Here is a 22,613-nt window from a genome sequence, read left to right on the forward strand (position 1 = left end):
ACCTTTATAACATTGATCAAAATAGTAAGCTGTCTTTTAACCTTCAAAGAGCTTTGGTACTCCCATGCAGTCTTGTTCAGGACTTACTTTTATGCTACAAGATCTATAAAATTTCTGGAATTGCTGCTGTTTGATGCTAGGCCATGTCTCTACCTATGGCACTCCACCAGAGCTCTCTGAGTAGTAATATTCGTAATTCAACATTTTTTTTTCTACCTGATCATATGTTAAAACCACATACTACTCAGTATCACATCATATCCCTTTCCTCCTTTAATCTCTGTATACAGAGTCACATCTCCAGTCAACCTGTCTTGGTTAGTAGCATAGCTATTTGTCTTTCTTTTTTTTAATTTTCTAAATGTTTTTTTAATAATAAATTTATTTTTTATTGGTGTTCAATTTGCCAACATACAGAATAACACCCAGTGCTCATCCTGTCAAGTGCCCCCCTCAGTGCCCACCACCCAGTCACCCTCAACCCCCACCCTCCTCCCCTTCCACCACCCCTACTTCGTTTCCCAGAGTTAGGAGTCTTCCATGTTCTGTCTCCCTTTCTGATATTTCCTACCCATTTCTTCTCCCTTCCCTTCTATTCCCTTTCACTATTATTTATATTCCCCAAATGAATGAGATCATATGTTTGTCCTTCTCCGATTGACTTATTTCACTCAGCATAATACCCTCCAGGTCCATCCACGTCGAAGCAAATGGTGGGTATTTGTCTTTCTCATTGACTGTACTTTTTCTCAGAAAATATTCAGTAGACTTTCTAATTATGCATTTTTCCAGTTCTTGGAGAGGAATAATCAACTTTTTCTTGTATTTATGTATTTAGGCAAAAATTAGATTATCAGGTTCTCAGGGGCATGGACAAGTGAGCTTTTTTATATTCTATTTTCTTTGTACTCTAAAGTACCTAAAATTGATTTTTCATACAGTGGTCATTTGAGGATAAGTTGAGATATTAACTAGTCACTTCATTATATCCCTAGAATACTGCCAACTTCTTCAAAGAAAGATGTAAAAACAGTCCTTGTACTTCCTGTTCCTTCTGTAAAGTAGAGAGAGGTGATAAAAGGCCAAGAATTTGCTGGAAAGTTTCTCAAAACTGCTCACAAATCCTGTGGAAAGTGGTGCCTATTTTAGTCACATGGCTGACCAGCACTCTGAAAAGATGGATAGGAAATTTATTTGGGCTCTCTGGGACCTTGCAAATAAGCAAGTTTGTGTGTAAGTGTGAGGTCACTGTCTGGGCCAGAAACCCCAAGAAGTTATAAGAAATGTTGAAAATTGGCTCCCATCGTAGTAAAACATATTTTGTTCTCTTTGAGTAATTCCACAAAATAGAACAATATGAGTTGGCATTTGTGTAAGTGGAAAGGGTTTGAAAGCCACAGGGAAATCAGTGATTGAGGTTAAAGCTATTACAGAAATGGTGTTTACCATGCTGTTAATTGGGTAGTGGGGAAGAAGGTAACTAGGCAGTCCAGAAAGACATGGTACTTCCAACAAAAGATAATTTGGGTTGCACTAAGCAATGTTTTTCTCTTCTGTGTTATGCAACACTTCTTACCTAATAGATTGACAAGTAGTCATCTTGGATATATTCAAGCCAGCAAAGAAGTGGAGGAGTTCTTAGAGGAGTGTCATTGTGTCCTTTGTAAACTAAGTTGGAATTTCTTACCATTGTAATTGCAGTTCAGCAGACATGTATTGAAGAAATGTTTAATCTATGCTATGCTATGTGTGAGATGATAGATATTCAAAAATGAAGGAAAGAGACATGGCCCCTGACCCTCCAAAAACAAACACACTAATGGCTGACCAGAATTTATCACACTATGAAATATGTCTCCTAAAGGGAAAGGATTTGTGGCACTGACAGGTACTGTCTCCTTTATGGACATTAATAAGCTTTCTCCTTTGTAAATAAAACTTTATAAAAGTAACAAAGGTTAAAAATTTAGAAAATACATAAAATATAATGAAAGAACTTATAATCCTAAAACTAGAGATAATTACTGTTAACATTTTTTATTTCCTTCATTTTATTTGCATGATATAATTCTTTTTTTAACAAATTTATTTTTTATTGGTGTTCAATTTACCAACATACAGAATAACACCCAGTGCTCATCCCGTCAAGTGCCCCCCTCAGTGCCTGTCACCCATTCACCCCCACTCCCTGCCCTCCTCCCCTTCCACCACCCCTAGTTCGTTTCCCAGAGTTAGGAGTCTTTATGTTCTGTCTCCCTTTCTGATATTTCCCACACATTTCTTCTCCCTTCCCTTATATTCCCCAAATGAATGAGAACATATGTTTGTCCTTCTCCAATTGACTTACTTCACTCATCATAATACCCTCCAGTTCCATCCACGTTGAAGCAAATGGTGGGTATTTGTCATTTCTTTTTTTTTTTAATTTTTATTTATTTATGATAGTCACACACAGAGAGAGAGAAGCAGAGACATAGGCAGAAGGAGAAGCAGGCTCCATGCACCGGGAGCCCGATGTGGGATTCGATCCTGGGTCTCCAGGATCGCGCCCTGGGCCAAAGGCAGGCGCTAAACCGCTGCACCACCCAGGGATCCCGGGTATTTGTCATTTCTAATGGCTGAGTAATATTCCATTGTATACATAAACCACATCTTCTTTCTCCATTCATCTTTCGATGGACACTGAGGCTCCTTCCACAGTTGGGCTATTGTGGACATTGCTGCTAGAAACATTGGGGTGCAGGTGTCCCGGCATTTCATTGCATCTGAATCTTTTTTTTTATTGCATCTGAATCTTTGGGGTAAATCCCAAATTTTGGGGTAATCCCCAACAGTGCAATTGCTGGGTCATAGGGCAGGTCTATTTTTAACTCTTTGAGGAACCTCCACACAGTTTTCCAGAGTGGCTGCACCAGTTCACATTCCCACCAACAGTGTAAGAGGGTTCCCTTTTCTCCGCATCCTCTCCAACATTTGTGGTTTCCTGCCTCGTTAATTTTCCCCATTCTCACTGGTGTGAGGTGGTATCTCATTGTGGTTTTGATTTGTATTTCCCTGATGCCAAGTGATGCAGAGCATTTTCTCATGTGTGTGCTGGCCATGTCTATGTCTTCCTCTGTGAGATTTCTCTTCATGTCATAATTCTATGTAAACATACACAATTGATGCACTGTATATAAACTTCCAATCCTGCATTGCCCCAGTAAGTTAGGATCTTTTCTTTTTTTTAAGATTTATTTATTTATTCATGATAGAGAGAGAGAGGCAGAGACACAGGAGGAGGGAGAAGCAGGCTCCATGCTGGGAGCCCGACGCGAGACTCGATCCCAGGATTCCAGGATCGCGCCCTGGGCCAAAGGCAGGCGCTAAACTGCTGAGCCACCCAGGTATCCCCAGAATCTTTTCTTTATGTCATGAAAAACACCATAAACATCACGTTAAAGGCTAAATTGCATTAAGTTGTAGACATACTTGATTTTATTCAATTGTTCTTTAATTGATAGACATTTCCAATAGTACACATTTTTCAAATGTTTGAGATGGATAAACAGTTGAGTTTGGCTGTATTAATGTGGTACTTTAAATGGCCTAATTGGGGAAGCCTGGGTGGCTCAGCGGTTTAGCACCACCTTCAGCCCAGGGTGTGATCCTGGAGATCCAGGATCCATTCCCATGTCAGGCTCCCTGCATGGAGCCTGCTTCACCCTCTGCCTGTGTCTCTGCCTCTTTCTCTGTGTGTGTGTGTTTCTCATGAATAAATAAATAAAATCTTAAAAAAATAAAAGGCCTAATTGACCTTAAAATAAGTAGAGAGGGAGAAAGGGAAGGAGGCAAAGGGTGGGGGTAGGGAGGAAGGGAGGAAGGAGGGAGAGAGAGAGAGAGAGATTGAACGAAAGAATGAGAATGAATGAAAACACCTAGATTTGGCTAAATCTGCTTCTGTGAAATAATGCCTAGGATACATGCCCCCAAGATCTCCTTTGATGGCTACCTGTCAATCAGAGAGCCTGCATTACTATATCATGACCTCAACATCAGGACCTCATTGATAGTGATGGCTGACATCAGGGGGATAGTATTTCCTTTTTGAAGTGGTTCTTAGAATTCATAGCATTTGAGAGTTCGTCTTTGAAGGGATCTGAAAAACCACAGAGTCAAAGTTAGGTATTAAGAAAGGCTGAGAATTTTAGTATGAGAGTGAGAGGGCATGGGAAGCTTAAGGAAGATCTTTCCCTTTCTATGGCTAGGAGAATAGATTACTACAGAGTTTGATGGAACATAGTCTACTAGTATGCCCTCACTTCTGACATCAACTTCAAGTTTGAGGGGTTCCCAAAACCACTCACAATGATTTGCTAAAAGGACTCACAGGACTCACTGAAAATTGTTAAAGATTATGAGTTATTACAGGGAAAGGATTGAGTTTAAAAATAATTCAGGGGAAGAGACACATGAGGCAGAGTCCAGGAAAGCTACAAATACAGAACTTCCAGTTGTTCTTTCCCATGGAGTCATTGGTAGTATTAATTTATCAGCATCAGTATGTGATAATATGCACAGAATATTGTCATCCAGGGAAGATAACCTGAGTCTTGGTGTCTAAATTTTATTAGGGCTCCATGGTTGTCTGCCCACATGATAGACCCTTAGTTTCCAGGCCCTCCAGAGGTAGAACTGATAAGACACAGAAGAACTTTAGTCTCTGTTCCCTCTTGAGGTAAAATGGACACTGCATGGCCCAAAGTCCCAGTCATAAATCACATTCTTAGTCCAGTGTCCAAGACCCCCAGGTAAACAAAGACACTCTTGTCAGGCCTGGTATTCTGGGGGTTTAGAGATTACCTCCCAGAAACCAAGGGCAAAGACCAGACCTCTTTCTGAACAAGATTACCTTCTTTATTCTACGGGTGCATTATTTAGTAGGGCCCTCCCCTTGGTGATTCTGTACCAGCATGTGGTATATACTATGATGGACACCACTGAGGAAGCTGATATTATCTTTATCTCATAGAAGGGAGATAGTGACTTAAGCACATAAAACACTGTTTTAGTGGTCTGGCATCCTAGCACTTTGCTTAGCTTATCCTGTTTTCTCTGTAGGGCTGTCCAGGACCAATCACAAGCAAGATAGGTATTTCTTATGTGTTGTGACATGAAAGACAGACAAAGAAATCCCATAACAACAAACCTTCATATGCCTAAGCCACAGATCAGAATCAAATGATCTTTTAAAGATGATCTAGTTCAGGTGTTGGCAAACTATGTCTTGGGATCAAATCTGGCTCTGCCTGCTTTTGCAAATACATTGTAATTAGAATAGCCATGCCCATTCATTTATGTATTGTTTATGGCTACTTTCATGCTATAGTGGCAGAGTTGAAAAGTTGTGATAGAGACCAGATGGCTGCAAAAATAATTAAATGTCTGGCTACAGAAAAAAGTCTGCTGACCTCTGGACAAGTTCAACTATATCATGATGCAGAAGGAGAAATTGAAGTCCAAATTGGAAAAAAAATTATTAAGTTAGGCAAATAACTACCCTACTTTGTATTGGGCACTTTTGAAGTCACTTGAGATACATCAGTGAACAGAAAAGATAAAAAATGTAGACTAACTATACTAACAATTACACTAATATATTAATTTTAGCAATTTATAATGTCATAGAAAAAGACAAATGGATAGTAGGTTAAAGGGGAATTGGGAGTGTGAGGTGGGAAGAGTCAAAACTTTAAATAGGGTGATGAGAATAGGCTACATTGAGAAGTTGAGATTTTAGGAAAAAAACTGAAAAGGTGAAGGTGAGCCTTGGAGACACCTGGGAGAAAACATTTTCAGGCAGAGGGAACTGTTCATGCAAAGCCTGAAGCAGACATGTTCTAGCAACAGCAAGGAGGCCAGCTTGTGTTAAGTAAAGTGAGTGAGGAGGAAAATAGTAGGAGATGAAGTCAGTGAGGTAATGGAGTACTAGATGCCATTGGGTTTATAATGCCATTGGAAAACTATGAGTAAAATGAACAGATGTAGATTTTGAGCAAAGAAGTGACATTTGACTAGGATTAAGATTTTAGCTCCATTGTTGAAGATAGTTAGGGGGGTAAAAGTAAAAGATCAATGTGATGGTTGATTTTATTTGCCAATTTGACTGTGCTAAGGCATACCCAGATAGCTGGTAAAAAAAAAAAAAAAAAATATATATATATATATATATATATATATATATATATATATATATATATATATATATATTTCTGGGTTTATCTGTGAATATGCCTCAGGAAGAGATTGGCATTTGAATTAGTAGACTAAGTAAAGGTTTGCCTTATCATTGTGGTGGGCATCATCCAATCTGTTGAGAGCCTGAATAAAACAAAAGAACAGAAGAAAGGCAAGTTTGTTTTCTCTGCTTGAGCTAAGTCATTGATCTTCTGCCCTCAGACATTGGCACTCCTGACTCTCAGGCCTTCAAATTTAGTCTGAGACATACACCACTGGTGCTCTGGTTCTCAAGTCTTCAGGTTTGGACTGGAACTACACACCAGATTTCCTGGGCTTCCAGCTTACAAGATCATCCAACTTCTCAACCTCCATAATCAAGTAAGCCAATCCTTCATAGTACGCTTCCTCCTGTATATATTATATATTTCCAGTCTAGAGATGATGTTGGCTTGGACCATCTTGGTAGCAGTGGATGAGATAAGTATCAAATTCTGGATTTATTTTAAACTAAAAAAGATTTGCTAAAGGCTTGAATGCAGGTAGAAGAGAAAGAGAAGATTCCATTCTTTTGGCCTGAACAACTGGAAGGATGGAGTTGTCAAAGTCATACAGGAAGTTTGGTAGAAGAGCAAGGTCTTGAAGCCAAGCCCCTTTAACTCCTTCTGATTCTTCTCTAAATCCAAATTTGATTGTGCCTTCCTGGGGGAATGCTAATATGACTCTTTCAGACAATGGAAACTGGAACAGCAGCAATATGCAAATAATAAATGATAAGTCTCAGAGCTAAATCTTTTACAGAGTATCACTATTACCAGGTTTATCTCTCTGAGTGCAGAAAAGGGAAATTTTCCTTACTATTTAGCTCAAGTTCATTAAAAAGTCTCTCCTTGACTAGCTTTGATAAGGAGTAGAAAACAAACATAATGGCCCTGCTTGAATATCATAAGATAGTAAATATTCCAAGTGAACATAATTGTTTTTAACCTTTATGCCAGGTACAATAAATGTCAAATGGAAAGATAACCTAGCACTCTCCTGAAATAGCTTAAATAATAGGCTCCAGCTTGCTTTAATGGGAACTCACCCAGTAGATACACTCATATAACAAATGAGAAATCCCTAATGAGAGTTGCATTATTTCTATTGGCTTTTATGCTATCCTTAATTGATTGCCATCATGCACGGCTAATTAAGAGCATGATAATCTGACTGAGGTATTTTCAGCCAGTGTAATAGTGCCTGCTTTAAAACAATGACTTTTACAAACCCACATCAAGGTGGCTGGCAGGTTACTCTATAATTGGTGACTGTCCCATTAGAAAGCATGATCCCTCATTGATTAGTCTAACTTGGTACACTCCTGGGGATTTAGTGCCTCAACTGTGGACAGGAACATTGAGACCATCTTTCAATGATGCCAAACGCCCTCCATGATAATGGCCTTTTGTCCTTAGCTTACTGACTAACTTTATTGCTAAGGCCCATTTCTCTCTTTTCTTTGTATATTTTTTTTTACTTGGAGTTCGATTGCCAACATATAGCATAACACCCAGTGCTCATCCCGTCAAGTGCCCCCTTCAGTGCCCGTCACCCAGTCACCCCAACCCCCCACCCACCTCCCTTTCCACCACCCCTTGCTCGTTTCCTGGAGTTAGGAGTCTCTCATGTTCTGTCTCCCTCTCTGATATTTCCCACTCATTCTCTCCTTTCCCCTTGATTCCCTTTTACTATACTATTTTTTATATTCCCCAAATGAATGAGACCATATACTGTTTGTCCTTCTCCAATTGACTTACTTCACTCATCATAATACCCTCCAGGCCCATCCACGTTGAAGCAAATGGTGGGTATTTGTCGTTTCTAATGGCTGAGTAATATTCCATTGTATACATAGACCACATCTTCTTTATCCATTCATCTTTCGATGGACACCAAGGCTCCTTCCACAGTTTGACTATTGTGGACATTGGTGCTATAAACATTGGGGTGCAGGTGTCCCGGCATTTTGCTGCATCTGTATGTTTGGGGTAAATCCCCAGCAGTGCAATTGCTGGATCGTAAGGCAGTTCTATTTTTAACTCTTTGAGGAACCTCCACACAGCTTTCCAGAGTGGCTGTATCAGTTCACATTCCCACCAACAGTGCAAGAGGGTTCCCCTTTCTCCACATCCTCTCCAACATTTGTTGTTTCCTGTCTTGTTAATTTTCCCCATTCTCACTGGTGTGCGGGGGTATCTCACTTTGGTTTTGATTTGTATTTCCCTGATGATCAGTGATGCAGAGCATTTTCTCATGTGTTTATTGGCCATGTGTATGTCTTCTTTTGTGAAATTTCTGTTCATGTCTTTTGCCCATTTCATGATTGGATTGATTGTTTCTTTGCTGTTGAGTTTAATGAGTTCTTTATAGATCTTGGATACTAGCCCTTTATCTGATATGTCATTTGCAAATATCTTCTCCCATTCTCTTATCCACCCCTAACCCCATGTCATAGATTTCCATCCTGAATCTCTTTCACAGGCTTATTCTCAGAGGTTTGGTATATATTGAAAAGGTGACTGGATTTGCATTCTATTCTTAGCTTAACTATAAACTGGATATATGACCTTGAATAGGTCATTTTTATGCTATTTTCTATATATTTTTTCCTACTCAAAAGTGAAGGGTTGGAAGAGGTAAGCTTGCTTTTAGTTTTGCTGTTTATTTATTTTGTGGCCGCATCTTTGTCAAAAACCAGTAGTGTGGTAAAGTTTTGTTAAACGCAGTCTCCATCTTCTGAGACTTTGGAAAAAGGAAAGTTACCTGACCTACATCAAGCACCTCATTTTGTGAGAATTTAAATAAATGTGAAATTAATTTAAAATACTCAAATGCAGACATGTGATCAATATTATTATGTAATAGGATTAATAATGGCCCTTGGTCAGCAAACACAGGATTCATTCCTTCCCACCTATGGGTATTTGTGTAGAGTGCCCCAAGGAATTTGTTAGGGAGTTAAACATTTACGCCTCTAATATTACACATGTCTGATTGAGGCATAAAATTATTTCCTTTAGAAACTAACTTATATAGTGGAGATGCAAGTTAAAATAGCAAAAGGATATCAGTTTGCAATGATCAAATGGGAAAAAATTAAAATCTGTTAATATCAAGCATTGGTAAGTAACTCTTATCTACTCTTGTTGGGAATGTGAATTGGTATAATTTTTTTACTCAGTAAATAAAAACATGTACAAGTAAATGAATGTTCATAGCAGCATCGTTTGTAAGTAGAAAACCTAGAAATAATATGAATGTACATGTAACATGTACAAATATATTGGGGAAAGTCATGCAAAGAATGAAAATGAGTAGGTCACAGCTACATATAACAACATAAATACATCTAAAAATCATGGCATTTACAAAAAATAGCATGGCATAGATTAATACAGATAGTATAATTTTTGTTTTATGAATTTAACAAAATTGACAAAATTAAATGATACATTTTTTAGGGGTATGGATTTGAGTGATAGAACTACTTTTATTTATTTTATTTATTCTTAAAAATATTTTATTTATTTATTAATGAGAGACACAGAGAGAGAGTGAGAGAGAGGCAGAGAGAGAAGCAGGCTCCATGCAGGGAGCCCGATGTGGGATTGATCCTGGGACTCCAGGATCACTCCCTGCAGCAAAGGCAGACACTATACCTCTGAGCCACCCAGGGATCACAGATAGAACTACTTTTATTTATTTTTTCTTTTTTTTTTACTAATAAATGTATTTTTTATTGGTGTTCAATTTGCCAACATACAGAATAACACCTAGTGCTCATCCTGTCAAGTGCCCCCCTCAGTGCCCGTCACCCATTCACCCCCAATCCCTGCCCTCCTTCCCTTCCACCACCCCTAGTTCATTTCCAGAGATAGGAGGCTCTAATGTTCTGTCTCCCTTTCTGATATTTCCTACCCATTTCTTCTCCCTTGCCTTCTATTCCCTTTCACTATTATTTATATTCCCCAAATGAATGAGAACATATAATGTTTGTCCTTCTCCGATTGACTTATTTCACTCAGCATAATACCCTCCAGTTCCATCCACGTTGAAGCAAATGGTGGGTATTTGTCATTTCTAATGGCTGAGTAATATTCCATTGTATACATAAACCACATCTTTTTTATCCATTCATCTTTCGATGGACACCGAGGCTCCTTCCACAGTTGGGCTATTGTGGACATTGCTGCTAGAAACATCGGGATGCAGGTGTCCCGGCATTTCATTGCATCTGCATCTTTGGGGTAAATCCCCAACAGTGCAATTGCTGGGTCATAGGGTAGGTCTATTTTTAACTCTTTGAGGAACCTCCACACAGTTTTCCAGAGGGGCTGCACCAGTTCACATTCCCACCAACAGTGTAAGAGGGTTCCCTTTTCTCCACATCCTCTCCAACATTTGTGGTTTCTTGCCTTGTTAATTTTCCCCATTCTCACTGGGGTGAGGTGGTATCTCATTGTGGTTTTGATTTGTATTTCCCTGATGGCAAGTGACGCAGAGCATTTTCTCATGTGCGTGTTGGCCATGTGTATGTCTTCCTCTGTGAGATTTCTGTTCATGTCTTTTGCCCATTTCATGATTGGATTGTTTGTTTCTTTGGTGTTGAGTTTCATAAGTTCTTTATAGATCTTGGAAACTAGTCCTTTATCTGATTCGTCATTTGCAAATATCTTCTCCCATTCTGTGGGTTGTCTTGTAGTTTTGTTGACTGTATCCTTTGCTGTGCAAAAGCCTCTTATCTTGATGAAGTCCCAATAGTTCATTTTTGCTTTTGTTTCTTTTGCCTTCCTGGATATATCTTGCAAGAAGTTACTGTGACCAAGTTCAAAAAGGGTGTTGCCTGTGTTCTCCTCTAGGATTTTGATGGAATCTTGTCTCCCATTTAGATCTTTCATCCATTTTGAGTTTATCTTTGTGTATGGTGCAAGAGAGTGGTCTAGTTTCATTCTTCTGCATGTGGATGTCCAATTTTCCCAGCACCATTTATTGAAGAGACTGTCTTTCTTCCAGTGGATAGTCTTTCCTCCTTTATCGAATATTAGTTGACCATAAAGTTCAGGGTCCACTTCTGGGTTCTCTATTCTGTTCCATTGATCTATGGGTCTGTTTTTCTGCCAGTACCACACTGTCTTGATGATCACAGCTTTGTAGTACAACCTGAAATCTGTTCACAATCACAGCCTGCATTGTGATGCATCCAGCTATGGTTTTCTTTTTTAAAATTCCCCTGGTTATTCGGGCTCTTTTCTGATTCCACACAAATCTTAAAATAATTTGCTGTAACTGAAGAAAGTCCATGGTATTTTGATAGGGATTGCATCAAACGTGTAAATTGCCCTGGGTAACATTGACATTTTCACAATGTTAATTCTGCCAATCCATGAGCATGGAATATTTTTCCATTTCTTTGTGTCTTCCTGAATTTCTTTCAGAAGTGTTCTATAGTTTTTAGGGTATAGATCCTTAACCTCTCCGGTTTGGTTTTTTCCTAGGTATCTTATGCTTTTGGGTGCAATTGTAAATGGGATTGACTCCTTAATTTCTCTGTCTTAAGTCCCATTGTTAGTGTATAGAAATGCCACTGACTTCTGGGCATTGATTTTGTATCCTGCCACACTGCCAAATTGCTGTATGAGTTCTAGAAATCTTGGGGTGGAGGCTATTGGGTTTTCTATGTAGAGTATCATGTAATCGGTGAAGAGGGAAAGTTTGGCTTCTTCTTTGCCAATTTGAATGCCTTTATTTCTCTTTGTTGTCTGATTGCTGAGGCTAGGACTTCCAGTACTATGTTGAATAGCAGTGGTGAGAGTGGACATCCCTGTCTTGTTCCTGATCTTAAGGGAAAGGCTCCCAGTGTTTCCCCACTGAGAATGGTATTTGCTGTGGGCTTTTCGTAGATGGCTTTTAAGATGTTGAGGAATGTTCCCTCTATCCCTACACTCTGAAGAGTTTTGATCAGGAATGGATGCTGTATTTTGTCAAATGCTTTCTCTGCATCTATTGAGAGGATCATGTGGTTCTTGGTTTTTCTCTTGCTGATATGATGAATCACATTGATTGTTTAATGAGTGTTGAACCAGCCTTCTGTCCCAGGAATAAATCCTACTTGGTCATGGTGAATAGTTTTCTTAATGTACTCTTGGATCCTATTGGCTAGTATCTTGTTGAGAATTTTTGCATCCATGTTCATCAGGGATATTGGTCTGTAATTCTCCTTTTTGGTGGGGTCTTTGCCTGGTTTTGGAATTAAGGTGATGCTGGCCTCATAGAACGAATTTGGAAGTACTCCATCTCTTTCTATCTTTCCAAACAGCTTTAGTAGAATAGGTATGGTTTCTTCTTTAAAGGTTTGATAGAATTCCCCTGGGAAGCCATCTGGCCCTGGACTTTTGTGTCTTGGGAGGTTTTTGATGACTGCTTAATTTCCTCCCTGGTTACTGTCCTGTTCAGGTTTTCTATTTCTTCCTGTTCCAGTTTTGGTAGTTTGTGGCTTTCCAGAAATGCGTACATTTCTTCTAGATTGCCTAATTTATTGGCGTATTCTGTTCATAATATGTTTTTAAAATTCTTTGTATTTCCTTGGTGTTGGTAGTGATCTCTCCTTTCTCATTCATGATTTTATTGAGTCTTCTCTCTCTTCTTTTCAATAAGGCTGGCTAATTAATGGTTTATCTATCTTATTAATTCTTTCAAAGAACCAACTCCTTGTTTTGTTGATCTGTTCCACAGTTCTTCTGGTTTCGATTTCGTTGAGTTCTGCTCGAATCTTTATTAACTCTCTTCTCTGCTGGGTTTAGGATCTATTTGCTGTTTATTCTCTAGCTCCTTTAGGTGTAAGGTTTGCTTTTGTATTTGAGTTCTTTCCAGTTTTTGGATGGATGCTTGTATTGCGATGTATTTCCCCCTCAGGACTGCTTTTGCTGTATTCCAAAGATTTTCAACGGTTGTGTCTTCATTCTGATTAGTTTCCATGAATCTTTTTAATTCTTCTCTAATTTCCTGGTTGACCCTTTCATCTTTTAGCAAGCCCTTCCAAACTTCTTGTTGTGATTTAGTTCTAATTTCAAGGCATTATGGTCTGAGAATATGCAGGGGACTATCCCAATCTTTTGGTATCAGTTCAGACCCGATTTGTGACCCAGTATGTGGTCTATTCTGGAGAAAGTTCCATGTGCACTTGAGAAGAATGTGTATTCAGTTGAGTTTGGATGCAAAGTTCTGTAGATATCTGTGAAATCCATCTGGTCCAGTGTATCATTTAAAGCTCTCGTTTCTTTGGAGATGTTGTGTTTAGAAGACCTACCGCGTGTAGAAAGCAAGCTCTGGAGCCCTGGAGTCCTCTCCCGCAGTAAATACCGCAGCTTTCAGTCCGCAGGGCCTGGATACTCCGGGGGCGGGGCCGCTGATCTACTCAGCTCGGGGCAGGAGCGTCCTTGCTGTCCTGGGCCCTCCCGGCCTCTGCCTGTCCCCGGGGGAGGCCGGATCCTGGGCTGTGTCCCCGGCGTCCTGTGCTCCCAGGCCTGGGCTGTTGGATTCGCGCTCCCGGCCAAGCAGCCCCCTCCGCGGAGCCGCCGCCCCAGCCCCTCCGAGCTGCTCCCAGGTCAAGCCCTGCGCGCGCTGCAGCTCTTAGGGAGCTCGGCACACTCTCCCAGGGAGCAGGTGTCTGTTGTCCCAGGGAGCCTGAGGGCATCCCCGCCATCCTGGGGTCCTGATCTAACTCCTGCTTCTCCGGAACGGGGCTCTCCTGTCCTGGGGACACTCGCCCCGGCCTCAGCCCGGCTCCTCGCGGGGCCCCTCCCCCTTGGAGGCCTTTTGTTTCTTTATTTCTTTTTCCCCGTCTTCCTACCTGATAGAAGCGCGAACTCTTCTCACTGTAGCATTCCAGGTGTTCTCTCTTTAATTCTCAGGCCGAATTCGTAGGTTTTCAGGATGATTTGAATGTTATCTAGGTAATTTGGTGTGGACAGGTGACTTGGGGACCCTACTCTCCCGCCATCTTGCCCCTCCCCTAGAACTACTTTTAAAAAGTGAGAGAATGATTAACAAAATACGTGGGATAGTAAAAGATTTACTCTTAAATTTACTCTGTAAATCTCCGGTGAAAGGATGGAGAGGCAATTAGAACAAACAAAGAGGAGGTTTCAAATATTGGCAATGTGCTCTTTAATTTTAGAAATTTAGAAACTATTATAAAAGCAGTGCATGGTTGTCATAAACTCTGGAACAATACAGAAGAATATAAGATCAGGAAAGTGCTTTCCCTTTTCTACTTCTCTACAATTCCATTTAAGAGATGAAAAGATCGCTGTCAATAATTTGGGATATATCCTTCTAGATCTGTGGTTCTCAGTGGGGTCCCTGGACCAGCACCGTGTGCATCACCTGGGAACTTGTTAGAAATGCAAATTATCTGGCCACATTTCAGAATTACTGATTTAGAAACTAGAGGTATGGCTATGTTATTTGTGTTTTAACAAGTCTCTGGGTGGTTATCAACCCTGGTTGAATAATAATAGAAGCTCCAGAGGAACTATGAAAAGAAATGCCAGTGCCCAGGTCTTACCTCCAGACATTTTTAAAAGCTCCTGCAGTAATTATAATGTGTTGACAGGGTTGAGTCATTGGTTTAGGCTTTCTATATACATATATATACATGTTCATATCCAAAACATATACACAATATTATATTGTATTAGTGAAAAATATAAGATATAGATTTTTCATATATATATATATATATATGACAGTATCTACTGCATCTTTCAGTTTTCAGTAATATTATTCAACAAATATAAATCAATTTTCCTTTTTAGAGCAGTGGTTCTTAACAAGGGATGATTTTGCCCCATAGGGGACATTTGACAATATCTGGAGCCTGTTTTGGTTGCTACTAGCATCTGGTGACAAAAGGCTGGGGATACTGCTAAATATCTTACAGTGGAAGTGGACAGGAAAGGTCCCCACAGTGAATTATCTGGCTCCAAATGTCAACAGTGCTGAGGTTGAGAAATGCTGTTTTAGAGGGACACATAGTGTTTGATTCTAAGACAGTATTAGATTTCATTCAATCTATTCAGTGTGCTTTGCTGACTTCATGTAATACCCACAGGCTCTGAAGAGCTTGAGAGGATGTGAGTTATATGGGTATGGCTTGTCTCTACATACTTTCTCAAAACTCAGTAAAGTAATGTGCATCATTTTTGCTTCTTTTGTGTTGCTGTTATAATCAACACATTTTTGAGTGTGTTAAAAGTATTGAAGAAAATCCTGTTGAATAGAATTGAATCATCTGCAATCCCCACAATATAGTGAAATTCTATGGTATTTGTCTCTGGTTTCTCTTAAGTCCTAGAAATGAAAGCTGAGTGAAATTCTTTCTGTCAATAACAAATGGAATTAACTATAGACTCTCGGGTGTATTGTAGAGTGAATGATTAAAAATCATCGGCAAATAGTAAGCTGTCTGCTGTGACCTTTTAGCTTTTGGTATTTTGACTGACGGTCCCCTCTTTACAGTTTAGTGAAGTTGTAAACAGAGAGACATGAGACCCACTTATGGGCCAGGCAGTCAAATACCGAATATGAAAAGGTCAGCATCAAACTCTGCTTGCTGATATGACTCAGTCTGGCATGGAATTGGGTGGGCCTGTGACACTGTGAATTTGAGCTGTTGATTTAAAGGGAAACAAATATCTGTAGCAAACGGAATGAGAAAATCTTCAATTTGAATTGTATTGGAAGATTGGAAAGAGCTCTGGCTAAAACTTAGGCCTGGTTAAGGCCATGTATATTTCAAGTAGAAAATGCCATGGACCTTTGACTTTTGAAGACTCTGTCTGGAGTGGTGGTGGTGGTGTCTGCTTCTCAATTTTTCTAAGAAGACTTTTTATGGTACCTTGCAGATACTTAACTCTTTCTTGCTCTGGTAACAGGGCTTTCTCTATACCATGCTATTAAATGTAGAGCCCTTGGTTAACTTTTCCAGACTTTGCTCTCTTTTTTCTCCTTTACATGTCTCTCATTTTCATCTTTTCACCTTTGTATTCATTATTTTCTTTTTCCTACATTCTTTATTTCTTTATTTATATTTTTGCTTATTTATTTTTATTTATTTTTATTTTTTATTATTTTTATTGGAGTTCAATTTGCCCACATATACCATAACACCCAGTGCTCATCCCGCCAAGTGCCCCCTCAGTGCCCATCACCCAGTCACCCCCACCTCCCACCCACCACCCTTTCCACCACCTCTTGTTCATTTCCCAGAGTTAGGAGTCTCTCATGTTCTGTCTCCCTTTCTGATATTTCCCACTCATCTTTTCTCCTTTCCCCTTTATTCCCTTTCACTATTTTTATATTCCCCAAATGAATGAGACTGTATAATGTTTGTCCTTCTCTGATTGACTTATTTCACTCAGCATAATACCCTCCAGTTCCATCCACGTCAAAGCTAATGCGTATTTGTCGTTTCTAATGGCTAATATTCCATTGTATACATAGACCACAGCTTCTTTATCCATTCATCTTTCGATGGATACTGAGGCTCCTTCCACAGTTGGGCTATTGTGGACATTGCTGCTATAAACATCAGGGTGCAGGTGTTCTGGCGTTTCACTGCCTCTGTACATTTGGGGTAAATCCCCAGCAGTGCAATTGCTGGGTCGTAGGGCACATCTATTTTTACTCTTTGAGGAACCTCCACACAGTTTTCCAGAGTGGCTGCACCAGTTCACATTCCCACCAACAGTGCAAGAGGGTTCACCTTTCTCCACATCCTCTCCAACATTTGTTGTTTCCTGTCTTGTTAATTTTCCCCATTCTCACTGGTGTGAGGTGGTATCTCATTGTGGTTTTGATTTGTATTTCCCTGATAGCAAGGGATGAAGAGCATTTTCTCATGTGCATGTTGGCCATGTCTATGTCTTCCTCTGTGAGATTTCTCTTCATGTCTTTTGCCCGTTTGATGATTGGATTGTTTGTTTCTTTGCTGTTAATTTTAATAAGTTCTTTATAGATCTTGCATACCAGCCCTTTCTCTGATATGTCATTTGCAATTATCTTCTCCCATTCTATAGGTTCTCTGTTTGGTTGACTGTTTCTTTTACTGTCCAGAAGCTTTTTATCTTGATTAAGTCCCAATAATTCTTTTTTGCTTTTGTTTCCCTTGCCTTTATAGATGTATGTTGCAAGAAGTTGCTGTGGCCAAGTTCAAAAAGAGTGTTGCCTGTGTTCTCCTCTAGGATTTTGATGGATTCTTGTCTCACCTTTAGATCTCTCATCCATTTTGAGTTTATCTTTGTGTATGGTGTAAGAGAATGGTCTAGTTTCATTCTTCTGCACATGGCTGTCCAATTTTCTCAGCACCATTTGTTGATGAGACTGTTCTTTTTCCAGTGGATAGTCTTTCCTGCTTTGTTGAATATTAGTTGACCATAGAGATGAGGGCACAATTCTAGATTCTCTATTCTGTTCCATTGATCTATGTGTCTGTTTTTGTGCCAGTACCACACTGTCTTGATGACCACAGCTTTGTAGTACAACCTGAAATCTGGCATTGTGATTCCCACCCCTCAGCTCTGGTTTTCTTTTTTAATATTCCTGGGACTGGGTATTCGGGGTCTTTTCTGATTCCACACAAATCTTATGATTATTTGTTCCAACTCTGTGAAGAAAGTCCATGTTATTTTGATAGGGATTGCATTAAGTGTGTAAATTGCCCTGGGTAGCATTGACATTTTCACAATAATAATTCTTCCTATCCATGAGCATGGGATATTTTTCCATCTCTTTGTGTCTTCCTCAGTGTCTTTCAGAAGTGTTCTGTAGTTTTTAGGATATAGATGCTTTACCTCTTTGGTTAGGTTTATTCCTAGGTATCTTCTGCTTTTGGGTAATTGTAAATGGGATTGACTCCTTAATTTCTCATTCTTCAGTCTCATTGTTAGTATATAGAAGTGCCTCTGATTTCTGGGCATTGATTTTGTATCCTGCCATACTGCCAAATTGCTGTGTGAGTTCTAGCAATCTTGGGGTGGAGTCTTTTGGGATTTCTACATACAGTATGTCATCTGCAAAGATGGAGAGTTTGACTTCTTCTTTGCCAATTTGAATGCCTTGTACTTCTTTTTGTTGTCTGATTGCTGAGGCTAGGACTTCTAGTACTATGTTGAATAGCAGTGGTGAGAGTGGATATCCCTGTCTTGTTCCTGATCTTAGGGGAAAGGCTCCCAGTGTTTCCCCATTGAGGATGATATTTGCTGTGGGCTTTTCGAGATGGCTTTTAAGATGCTGAGGAATGTTCCCTCTATCCCTACACTCTGAAGAGTTTTGATCAGGAATGGATGCTGTATTTTGTCGAATGCTTTCTCTGCATCTATTGAGAGTTTCATAGGGTTCTTGTTTTCCCTCTTGTTGATATGATCTATCACATTTATTGCTTTATGAGTTTTGAAACAGCCTTGCATCCCAGGGATAAATACCACTTGGTCATGGCCAGTAATCTACTAAAAGTACTGTTGGATCCTATTGGCTAGTATCTTGTTGAGAATGTGTACATCTGTGTTCATTAGGGATATTGGTCTATATATCTTCTTTTTTCGTGGGGTTTTGGTCTGGTTTTGAAATTAAAATGATGCCTGCCTCATAGAATGAGTTTGGAAGTATTCCATCTCTTTGTTTCTTTTGGAACAGCTTTAGTAGAATCGGGGTTGTTTCTTATTGAACGTTTGGTAGAATTAACCTGGGAAGCCATCTGACCCTGGAGTTTTGTGTCTTGCGAGGTTTGGGATGACTGCTTCAATTTCCTCCCAGGTTATCAGGCTGTTTAGGTTTTCTATTTCTTCCTGTTCCAGTGTTGGTGGTTTGCGGTTTTCCAGAAATGCGTCTATTTCTTCTGGATTGCCTAATTTATGGGCGTAGCTCTTCATAATACGTTTTAAAAATTGTTTGTATTTCCTTGGTTTTGGTGGTGATCTCTCCCTTTTCATTTGTGATTTTATCAATTAGAGTCTTTTCTCTTTGTTTTTAATAAGGCTGGCTAATGGTTTATCTATCTTATTAATTCTTTCAAAGAACCAACTCCTGGTTTTGTTAATCTGTTCCATAGTTCTTCTGGTCTCTATTTCATTGAGTTCTGTTCGAATCTTTATTAATTCTCTTCTTCTGCTGGGTATAGGATCTATTTGCTATTTTTTATCCAGCTCCTTTAGGTGCAAGGTTAGCTTTTGCATTTGAGTTCTTTCCAGTTTTTGGATGGATGCTTGTATTGTGATGTATTTCCCCCTCAGGACTGCTTTTCCTGTATGCCAAAGATTTTGAACAGTTGTATCTTCATTCTCATTAGTTTCCATGAATCTTTTTAATTCTTCCCTAATTTCCTGTTTGACCCTTTCATCTTTTATCAGGGTGGTCCTTAACCTCCTTGTGTTTGAAATCCTTCCAAACTTCTTGTGATTTAGTTCTAGTTTCAAAGCATTATGGTTTGAATCTATGCAGGGGACTATCCCAATCTTTTGGTATTCGTTAAGAGCTGATTTGTGACCCAGGATGTGGTCTATTCTGGAGAAAGTTCCATGTGCACTTGAGAAGAATGTGTATTCAGTTGCGTTTGGTTGTAAAGTTCTGTAAATATGTGAAATCCATCTGGTCCAGTGTATCATTAAAAGCTCTTTTTCCTTTGAGTTGTTGTGCTTTGAATATCTGTCGATTCTAGAAAGCGCTACATTCAAGTCACCAAGTATGTGTATTATTATCTAAGTATATCTTAACTTTGGTTATTAATTGATTGATATACTTGGCAGCTCCCATATTCGGGGCATAAATATTCATTACTGTTAGGTCCTTTTGTTGGATAGATCCTTTTAGTATGACATAGTGTCCCCCTTCATCTCTTACTACAGTCTTTGGGATAAACTTTAACTTATCTGATATGAGGATGACTACCCATGCTTTCTTTTGAGGACCATTGGAATGGTATATGGTTCTACAAACTTTTATTTTCAGGCTGGAGGTGTCCTTATGTGTAAAATGAGTCTCTGGTAGACAGCAAATAGATGGGTCTTGCTTTTTTATCCGGTCTGAAACCCTGCACCTTTTGATGGGATCATAAGCCCATTCACGTTCAGACTAACTATTGAAAGATATGAATTTAGTGTCATTATAATACCTATTCTGTCCCTGTTTTTGTGGATTGTTTTCTTGGATTTCCTCTTTCTTTTACAGAGTCCCCCTTAAAATTTCTTTTTTTTTTCTCAATATCATTTATTCTCCAGTGAATGAGCAGCACAATATTAATTTAAACTTGACATTTTCTACCAAAAAATACAGGTCCATTTCTAGCAAATCTGAGTATCCATGAATAATTACAGGCTAACACAGAATTACAAACTACTGTTAACCCAAAAACCATTGTTTGAAGGGTCTAAATTCATGTTCAGCTGGGTTTCTAAAGTGCGGCCCTTATCAAGAAGGTTATTTCTTGCAGAGCTGGTTTGGGGGTTACATATTCTTTCAGTTTCTTCCTATCTTGGAAGTTCTTTATCCCTCCTTCTCTTCTGAATGAGAGCCTTGCTGGATAAAGTATTCTTGGCTGCATGTTCTTGTCATTTAGGACCTGAATATATCCTGCCAGCCCTTTCTGGCCTGCCAGGTCTCTGTGGAGAGGTCTGCTGTTAATGTAATATTTCTCCCCATATGTTTGGTATCTCTTGTCTCTTGCTGTTTTAAGGAATTTTTCTTTATCTTTGGAATTTCCAATTTTCACTATGAAATGTCGAGGTGTTGAATGGTTTTTATTGATTTTAGGAAGGCATCTCTCTATCTCTTAGATCTGAATGCCTGTTTCTCTCTCCACATTAGCGAAATTCTCAGCTATGATTTGTTCAAATATGCTTTTTTGTCCTCTGGCCCTCTCAGTGCCCTCTGGAACCCCAATTAAACATAGATTTTTCCTTCTGAGGCCATTATTTCCCTTAACCTTTTCTCGTGATCTTTTAATTGTTTTTTTTTTCTCTTTTTTCCTCAGATTCCCTCCTTGCCATCAACTTATCTTCTATGTCACTCATTCTTTCTTCTACCTCATTAACCCTCGTACTTAGGACCTCCAGTTTGGATTGCATCTCATTTAATTGATTTTTAATTTTGGCCTGATTAAGTCTAAATTCCGCAGTCATGAAGTCTCTTGAATCCTTTACGCTTTTTTCCCAGAGCGACCAGTAGCTTTATAATTCTGCTTCTGAATTGTCTTTCTGACATTGAACTGTAATCCAAATTCTGTAACCCCGTGGGAGAGTTTCTTTCTGATTCTTTCTTTTGTGGTCAGTTCTTTCTAGTTATTTTGCTCAGTGCAGAGTGGGTAATAATGAGTTGTACTGGAAAAAGGAAGGAAAAAAGAGAAAAGAAATAAGAAAAAACAAAACAACAACAACAAAGAAACAAGGTGGGGTGTCCTCTGGTTGTATATACTGTAAATCCCTTGATGTCCCCTGGAGCTTTCCAGTACTGCTCAGCCAAGAACTTGCTCTTTCCTGTCCTTCCAGATGGTATTCTGGGGGAGGGGCTGCTGTGCTGATTCTCAGGTGTGTGCACCTGGGGGAGCTCCCCTGCCCCCTGCCAGGTGCATGGCTCAGTGGGAGCTGTTTATCCCCGGGGGGCCTCTTTTCCCTGGGGGCCCTGCTCAGTTCCATGAACAGGGTGACACCAGGAGGACCAATCACACTGGCAGCGGCCAGCTCTCCAGCCCTGGAGTTAGCTCCCCCAGTAACTACCACAGTCTCCCAGTCTGCACTGGCCTGGATGCTCCCAGGCGGGGAGCGCTGATATGCACAGCTTGCAGGTACCTGGCAGCAGGAGCTTCTTTGCTGTCCTGTGTCTTCCTGGCCTCCACCTGCTTTGGCGGAGCTCAGGATCCTGGGATCTGTTCCCCGGCACCCTGGGCTCTGGGGTCTGTGCCGCTGGAATCGTGCTCCCGGGGCCACACAGCCCCTTTGTGTGGAGCCGCCGCCTGAGCTGCTCTGGAGACCCCACTGGCAGCTCTCCAGCCCTTTACCACTTGGCCCACGGCATGTGGGGCGCTCTTCCCTGGGGCGCACTTCCTCTGTTAATTACCCTGGAAACCTGGAGGCCCCACTGCTCCTCCTGGGATCCTGCCCGAGTTCCCTGAGAGTGCCTTTCCCTCTGGGAATAATTCCATGTGGGTATTTAAAGTTCCTGCTTCTTTGGGACTGGGCTTTCCTGTTCTGGATGTTTTCTGGCCCCCCTTAGCCTGGCTCATTGTGGGGGTCCCCTACACCCACTTGATTCTTTTTATAATTTATTTATTTTCTGTATTCCTAACTTGTTAGAAGCATGAACTC

At 40.0% G+C, this 22,613-nt stretch overlaps 1 pseudogene; it reads right to left on the bottom strand.

Moving 5' to 3' along the window:
- Window positions 1-19,187, bottom strand: part of LOC140628418 (Y-box-binding protein 1-like) — a 202,931-nt pseudogene extending 183,744 nt beyond the window's left edge.
- Between the last annotated feature and the right edge of the window lie 3,426 nt (window positions 19,188-22,613).

This window comes from Canis lupus, chromosome X (assembly GCF_048164855.1).
Source record: "Canis lupus baileyi chromosome X, mCanLup2.hap1, whole genome shotgun sequence".
Taxonomy (NCBI): domain Eukaryota; kingdom Metazoa; phylum Chordata; class Mammalia; order Carnivora; family Canidae; genus Canis; species Canis lupus.